The sequence below is a fragment of the Mus caroli genome, unplaced genomic scaffold (genome assembly GCF_978045245.1).
Source record: "Mus caroli unplaced genomic scaffold, Mus_caroli_1 scaffold_6, whole genome shotgun sequence".
NCBI classification, from domain to species: domain Eukaryota; kingdom Metazoa; phylum Chordata; class Mammalia; order Rodentia; family Muridae; genus Mus; species Mus caroli.
Window position 1 is genome coordinate 18,242,662 of NW_028227261.1, and position 7,342 is coordinate 18,250,003.

The following is a 7,342-nucleotide window of genomic DNA, read 5'->3' on the forward strand; positions in this document are numbered from 1 at the left end:
AGCCCGGGCCTCCCTTCTCCACCTACCTGGGCTCAGGTGCCCAGACACGTGCCAGGCTGACGCCGGGGCACCGCCCTGGCAGCAGGAGCTTGTGGGAGAGCAGCTGATGCAGTGCCTCTCTGGTCCAGGGACAAGTTGTGCTGAGGGTGATGGAACAGTGTGTCATGGTGGCAGGACAGGGATGGAGGCTTGGAATGTGTCGCATGCTGTGCCATGGACCCCAGCTCCCCACCCTCCCAGGCCTGGCTGGGGACCTGAGATACACTGCACCAGACTTCTGAGGACAAGGTGGAGAGGGGCTGTCCTTGGGAAGGGGAAGAAAGGAGGGAGGAAGAGGAATGTGGAGAGAGAGAACACACTAAGGGGCTGAGGGAAGGAGAGGACCAAGGGCCACCTCCAGACTTGAAGTGACCTCAGGGGCATGGCTGTAACACACAATCACCTGCAGCTCCCAAGGGGGCTCACCTGAGCTCAGTTGAAGAGGAACCTCTCTTGGGGGTACCCAAAAGACTGCATGTGGGCAGGTTGCTGGGGCTTGGGGTATGGAGGATCCCAGTTGCAGGGTTCTGTGTCCCAGATTGCACTGGTTTAGTGAGCTGAGGACAGGGACTCCCACGGTCTTAACTATAACAGGGTCCAAATGGGCTCATCAGAGCTTGCTAACAGCTCACTCAAGCATGGTCTTGTTTCTGTGCACAGACATTGTTAAGGCCTTGGGGTCTGTAGTGGTCCAGAGGTGTACAGATGTCTATCATCGCATTTTTCCCAGTCTCCTGGTGCTGGCCTCCTTAACCTGATTTCTAGGTGAAGGGCCATTTCATCCTAGAGCCGGTGCCTATAAGTTGCTCCCTAACTTTTGCACAGACAGCACACGCATGCCTCCACACAAAATAAATGCAAAATAAGTAAAAATAAATAAATGTTTAGTTTTGAAAGATACCTCTTGGCTCAGACATCAGAGAAATGTGAGCATGCGCTCCAGCTCAGATCCTTAGCCACCCTGAGACTCTGGAGCTCAGCTCTTGGCCGACCTGAGACCCTGGGGTACATGCTCCCATTTCTTGGGCCCCAGTTTCCTTCTCTGCCATCGCAGAACACTGCTCTGAGAAGTTAGCATGAGTGAGAGTCAGAAAAGCCCACTATGGCCCATCACCGTCGACCTTGTTCTTAGCGACAGTCCTTATCACTGTCATTATGAGATGACGATGCTCTGTCACCCATGAGAGGCAGGCTGAACTCCCTAGGGAAGAAAGCACAGTGTGCACACACTTGTGTGTGTGTGTTGTCCTGGGTTCACTCAGCCTGGTCACAAGTAGGAGTATCACCTTACCCTTCTACACTTAGACCTTTAGTGTGTGTTGAACTGACTTAATTCAAGGTATTGACATAGCGCCTGACTGTTCACAGCTCTGAAAGACAGCTTTATACCTACCCTGGGAACAAGCAGGAGACAGGAATCCTATTGTCTGATCCCTCAAGTGGTCCAGGAGTGGGTGATTGATGGGCCTCTTGGAGCAGAAGAAAGGGGAACCCTGGGATGAGGGCTGCTTCTGGGGATTCTGGAAGGAGCTCTCAGAGGGGAAGCAGGTTAGTGAGGGATGGAGCGGCTGTGCCTCCCATGGGGCCGAGCCACACCTCCTTCTGCAGCCCCATGCTGAAGATGCCCTGTATCCTACCCAGCCACCTGCTCCCAGCACTAGCAGGAGGTCCCAGGCAATGCCTTTCCTACTGCAAGCCACACTGCTGGACTCCCAGGGTGTGGCTCCTACTCCACGACTGCCCGGCCCTCCTGTCTCACTTTGGCTCTCTCAACCAAGGAGCACAGCCCCAGTGCCACCTCTGTCAAGAAGTCACATGGATCCTCCCTCCCCTGAAGCCCCAGGCTGTCCTCCCCTTGCTCAGTCATCTGGCCCCACTCCTTAACGTCTTTCCCCTGCTTTGCTGGGACTCTGGATGCTATCTGCAGATTACCTCCTGCCTGCAGGTAGCCTGTGTGTTTCTGTGGGTGGGGAGTGAAGGTGGGGGTCGGGGAGGCCCTCAGGTTGGCCCTGGGTCAACACCACTCACACCTAGGGACACATGGGGTTCGTGACAGGCGGCACGTGCTTGCCCACTGTGTACTGATCTCATGTGGGTTGGTTTAGGTATTACTAGCTCTTTGAGGAACAGATATCTAGAGAGGCAATCTGCTCACGGTCCCGAGTGTGATGAGTGGATGGTTGCGTGACACCAAAGCTTCTCTGTAAATTGCCCTCTATGGGTGGGAGAGACGGCTCAGCAGTTAAGAATGTCTGAAGCTCTTACAGAGGACCTGAGTTCTGTTCTCAACACCTACTAGTGGTGGTTTATAATTGCTGTTAGTAAGTCTAGCTTGAGAGGATCTAACACCCTCTTCCGGCCTTCACGGGTGCAAGCACACACACACACACACACTATATATATATATATATATATATATATATATATATATATATATATACACACAATATATATATATATATATATATATATATATATATATATATATATATACACACAATATATATATATAATTTTTTTTCAAGACAGGGTTTTTCTGTATAGCTGTCCTGGAACTAACTCATTCTGTAGACCAGGCTGGCCTCGAACTCAGAAATCCACCTGCCCCTCTACCTCCCAAGTGCTGGGATTAAAGGCATGTGCCACCACTGCCTGGGTATATATAATTTTTTTAAAGAAAAATTACATCTCTGTCCCCTATTGTCACTTCCTGGATAGGCCAGTATCAGTCTGTAGTGACAATCCACTGGTCCTTCCACCTGAGTTCTGATAGAGGCCTCCCAGGCTTTCTTGGGGGGTGGGGTGGGGGTGGAGTATGGTCATGTGACTTAGACTCAGCCAGTCAGATGCACCTGCTTAGTCTAAAGCCAGAGCTAGTGATTCAAAGCAGCAAAGCCATGGGGGACTCAGGTAGTCAGGGACAGCCATGCCCATTGTCAGCGTCTGTGCTGGCATATCCTGCTATCAAGAGCAGAAGGAAGGATTGCTGCTGGATGACAAGAAATAGGCTGCAGACATTGTTACTGCTCTTTCTCACACACAGGGGGCCTGGATGGTAGGGTGCCTGCTCCTGTTGTCCCAGCAAGGACCATCTATCTAAGCTAACCAACTGGAGTCATTCCCCGTCTCCTGACAGCCTAGATGGGTGAAGGCCTGTGTTTGGTCCATGGGACAGTGAGGTGGCTTACTGGGCCAAGGGATGCTCTAGTCCTCAGGTGTGCTCAGGTGGGGCAGGGTCATGGGTGATGAGGATAGCCAGGCTGCCTACCTGCGGGGCCAGCCACACCCAGGTCCACACTGCCACTGGACTCAAGGCTAGGCTGATGGCAAGTCCCTGGATGATGTAGGCTAGAGTGTGATGATCTGGCCATACCATCCATCTGTGGCTACTGTGCTCCTGGCTCTCTGAGCCCAGTCCTGGAAACTGCTACAACCAAGAGCTGGGGGGAACCTTGGAGTCAGCCTGCTAAGGGCTTCTCGTTAAATCTACTGCCTAGCTGGGTGACTTCAGATGACTCCTTCAAGGTCTCTGTGCTTCCATTTCCCCATCTGCACAAAGTTGCTTGCTGAGAGGACTCAAGTCGGATGCTAAGCTGGCAGTCCTGGCTGACTCTACCAGGTGCAGCTGTGACGGACGGTCGCCATCACACACTGCGCTTAACAAAACTTGTAGAATCTCTGAGGAAGCTGTGGCCACATGTACTTCAGAGCTGGCACTCACCCACCCAAGCTCAGATCTGAACCCCTAGTTGTCCCATTCCCAATCCAGGTAGTTTCTCTCCCTGCCTGTTGAGAAAAGGGGACACAGGTCTTCTATAACACACTGGAGTTCCCCTGGCCAATCTGGGCAAGTCATTTCTTTTCTTTCTGTGGTTGTTTGAGACGGGGTCTCCCTATGTAGATTTGGCTGGCCTAGAACTTCTGAATCTCCTGTCACAACCTCCTAAATGCTGGGACAAGCCTATACCACTATAGGCTTGACACTCGTTCCCCAGAATGAGCCAAGTAGCTCTTCCATGCTTTGGGGGCCACACATGGTGTCTGCTGCACATTTGGTTTCCATCCCAACACCGGACGTGTAAATCCACTCACAGACTGCCACTGTACTGGCCCAGTCAGTCCTTCTGGGGCAGATGCCCCATGCTTAGCCAAGCCAGCCCCTCTGGGACCACAAGGCATTGCTTGTGGTCATTCCACATGGAGCTGGGACTGAAGATGGAGATCAGATGACAAAGCAGTGATACTCATGGTTGGTGGCCAGAGCGGGAACATGGAGTTAGGTCCCAGCTCTGACAAAGTAGTCTTGGTTTCCTCATCTATAAAATGGGGCAGCAATGGAGCTGGTTGGATGACGCACCCCTTAAGACTTGGGTCTCTATGCTGGGTCTGGGCCCTCTGAACAGCATGCATATCAGCTTTCTTTCTTCCCCTTTAAAAAAGATTTATTTTATATATGTGAGTACACTGTAGCTGTCTTCAGACACACCAGAAGATGGCATTGGATCCCATTACAGAAGGTAGTGAGCCACCATGTGGTTGTTAGGATTTGAACTCAGGACCTCTAGAATAGCAGTCAGTGCTCTTAACCGCTGAGCCATCTCTCCAGCACGTCTATCAGCTTTCTGATGAAGCTGGGTTCTGGTGCACCTTTCCTCCACTGCCCTCTCAGGTCCCATTTTTCTTTTCTTTTTTTAACTTTTGATTTTTCAAGAGAGGGTTTCTCTGTGTATCCCTGGCTTTCTTGGAACTCACTGTAGACTAGGCTGGCCTGGAATTCAGAGATCTGACTGCCTCTGCCTCCTCGGTGACTGGGTTCCTTCTTCTAAAGGCTCTTGATTGGGCTACGTCACTGAGGGCCCTCGTATCCTTCTGGAGTTACTCAGATGCAAACAGCCACACACAGGAGCCCACAGCTTCCCCAGATTAGGCGCAGCCCTGCTCAGCTGCCCTGGCTGGGAAAGTCACAGAACTGAGCCCTGGAGGGGACCGAGCTGCCACTGACACTCCCCAGGTTCCCTCTGGGCACTGGGGATCCTGATGGACACTGACTCCCTGGCAGCCCCACAGAGTTATCTAGAGGAGACCTGGTGGCTCAGTTGGTCCACCCCAGGGACACACCCCTGAAAGCCTACGACTTCTCAGAGTTGCAGGTGAGAAAGCTGTGGTCACAGGGCTGAGGCAGAGGGACCACAGCCAGATTAGGACCCCGCACCGCATCCAAAGCTCCGGAGCTTCCAAGCCTTGTTATGGGAGATAGCCTCTGACATCTTCACCCCCACACGGTACATCTGACACAGCAGTGGGCTCTCCTGTGCCTGGATGCAGCTATAAGATAAGTCTCTCTTCTTCCACACAGTCCTTGCTATTGCAGGATCCCTGCTCCTGACTGCGTTTTCCTAAGAAGCCAAGCCCTTCCCAGGGTGAAGTCATTCAAACCAGAGGCCCTGAGGCACACTCAGTTCACACACACACACACAAACAGGCCTAGAGATGTGAAGGTCTCAATCTAAGGACCCACAGTCCTGACCTGAGGTCTGATTCCAGACTCTGACCCTGGCAACTTTGTCTTCCAACCCTGGCACTAGAATGGAACAGGATGGCCGCTGAAGGGCCATATATATGCCCTTCCACCACCTACTCACAAACCAGCGCTCCTCGCAGCCTCGTTTAAGCCTCAGCCTATCCTCTCCTTGACACTTCAGGCCTGTCTACCATACCCAAGCCACCCTAGCTTCCAGGTAGGTATGGCTGTGCCCTAAGCCCCTGGAGCTGGGAAGTGATGGGCTTCCCTCCAGGTGGGGAATCATGATCCTACTGGGCCTGGCCAGGGTCCCCACGAGGTACTTATATCAGCATCTGAAGTTCAGATTTCACTCAGTCCCAACTTCTCCGTTTTCATGGAACCAGCAGTCTCTCCCACAGCAAGCATGGGCATAAGAGAACTGTTCATTGGTTGCTGAACACACCCTTGCACAAGATCCAGGGTGGGAGCCGCTGAGGCAGAAGTGGCAATGAGGGGCCTGTTTGCCAGTAATTTGGACACACCCGAGGGTTAGTTCCCTTTTGAGGTGTCTTTGTGAGGACTCCCAGAATGATAGCTGGCATTAGGGGAGAGTAATGGGAGGGGTGACCAGCTTGGTGATACCTGCTTCTAGAGCCAGGGAAGAAAACAGCGTTGTCAGGTGACAGACTAGGACATGGACAGATTACTGCCACACGGAGGACTGAGGCAAAGCCCACTGATTGGGGCTCAGCCCTCAGGTTCCACCCAGCAAAAGCCACCTTTTAATTGCACTGGCTTTGAGGCCTATTGGGCCCAGAAGCTGTCATGCCAGCTCTCAGCTGGCTCCCAGGGCCTTGCGTCTCACCTGTTCTCCAGCCAGAAGCCTGGTTCCCAGCAGTGTGAGGTCAGTCAACCTTTGGCTGTGGCTGCTCCACCTGCCTGCCAGGCTCCTGGCCAAGCCTTGCCTTCTGAAGCCATCGGGACCTAGAATGATCTGCACCTGTGTCTAGCCAGTCACCCCAGGTAAATGAGCAGGGCTCAGACTGGCTTCACAGAGCTCAATCTCACTGCTAAGCTGTGTGCAGCCTTGGGCAAGTGAGCTGGGTTCTCTGAGCCTTGGGTTCCTCCTTGAAACAGGAAAAGCAACCGACTCGTAGGGTTAGAGATCATGCCAGGAACGGTGCTCTTGCAGAGTCAGTACTGCAGGTTCCCAAATACCCAAGCCCATCAACAGCTGGATAGGATGTCCAGCAGGGATAGACTTGCTTGGAGACTGATGAAGACAGCAAGGGTGGCTAGAGTGACAGTGGCACCACGAGGGAGTGTCTGAAGGATGAGGCCTAGAGAGTAACAAGCACAGACTGCCCCCCCCCACCCACACCTCAACCTCATCCCATGAGTTGGGGGCCGCTTCCCCACGGATGTTTCCTTGACTCCCCAATGTCCTGGGATCTCAGCTGTCCCTTCTCCAGGAGACTGCCCCATCCCTCTGCTCCAGGAAGTCAGGGTCTCCCACAGCCCCTTGGGCTCACGGGAGGGTGTGAGTAATGTGCACTGGGCCTGGGAGCCCAGCATAATACAAGAGTTGAACCAAGGACACTAGGCGTCACGTGTCAGTTGATTGACAGGAGCGCACTGGCTCACTTCTACAGCCCTAGCTCCCTGCTGTTCTCAGGGACAGTCTTAAGTGCTGCACTAGCCCTGTGTGCCCTGTGATAAGGGGGTGGGTACTTAGTCCCTTTCCCCTCTGTCTACTAACTCCAGCCCTAGAAAAAGTGTCTAAGAAAAGGACACAAGCTC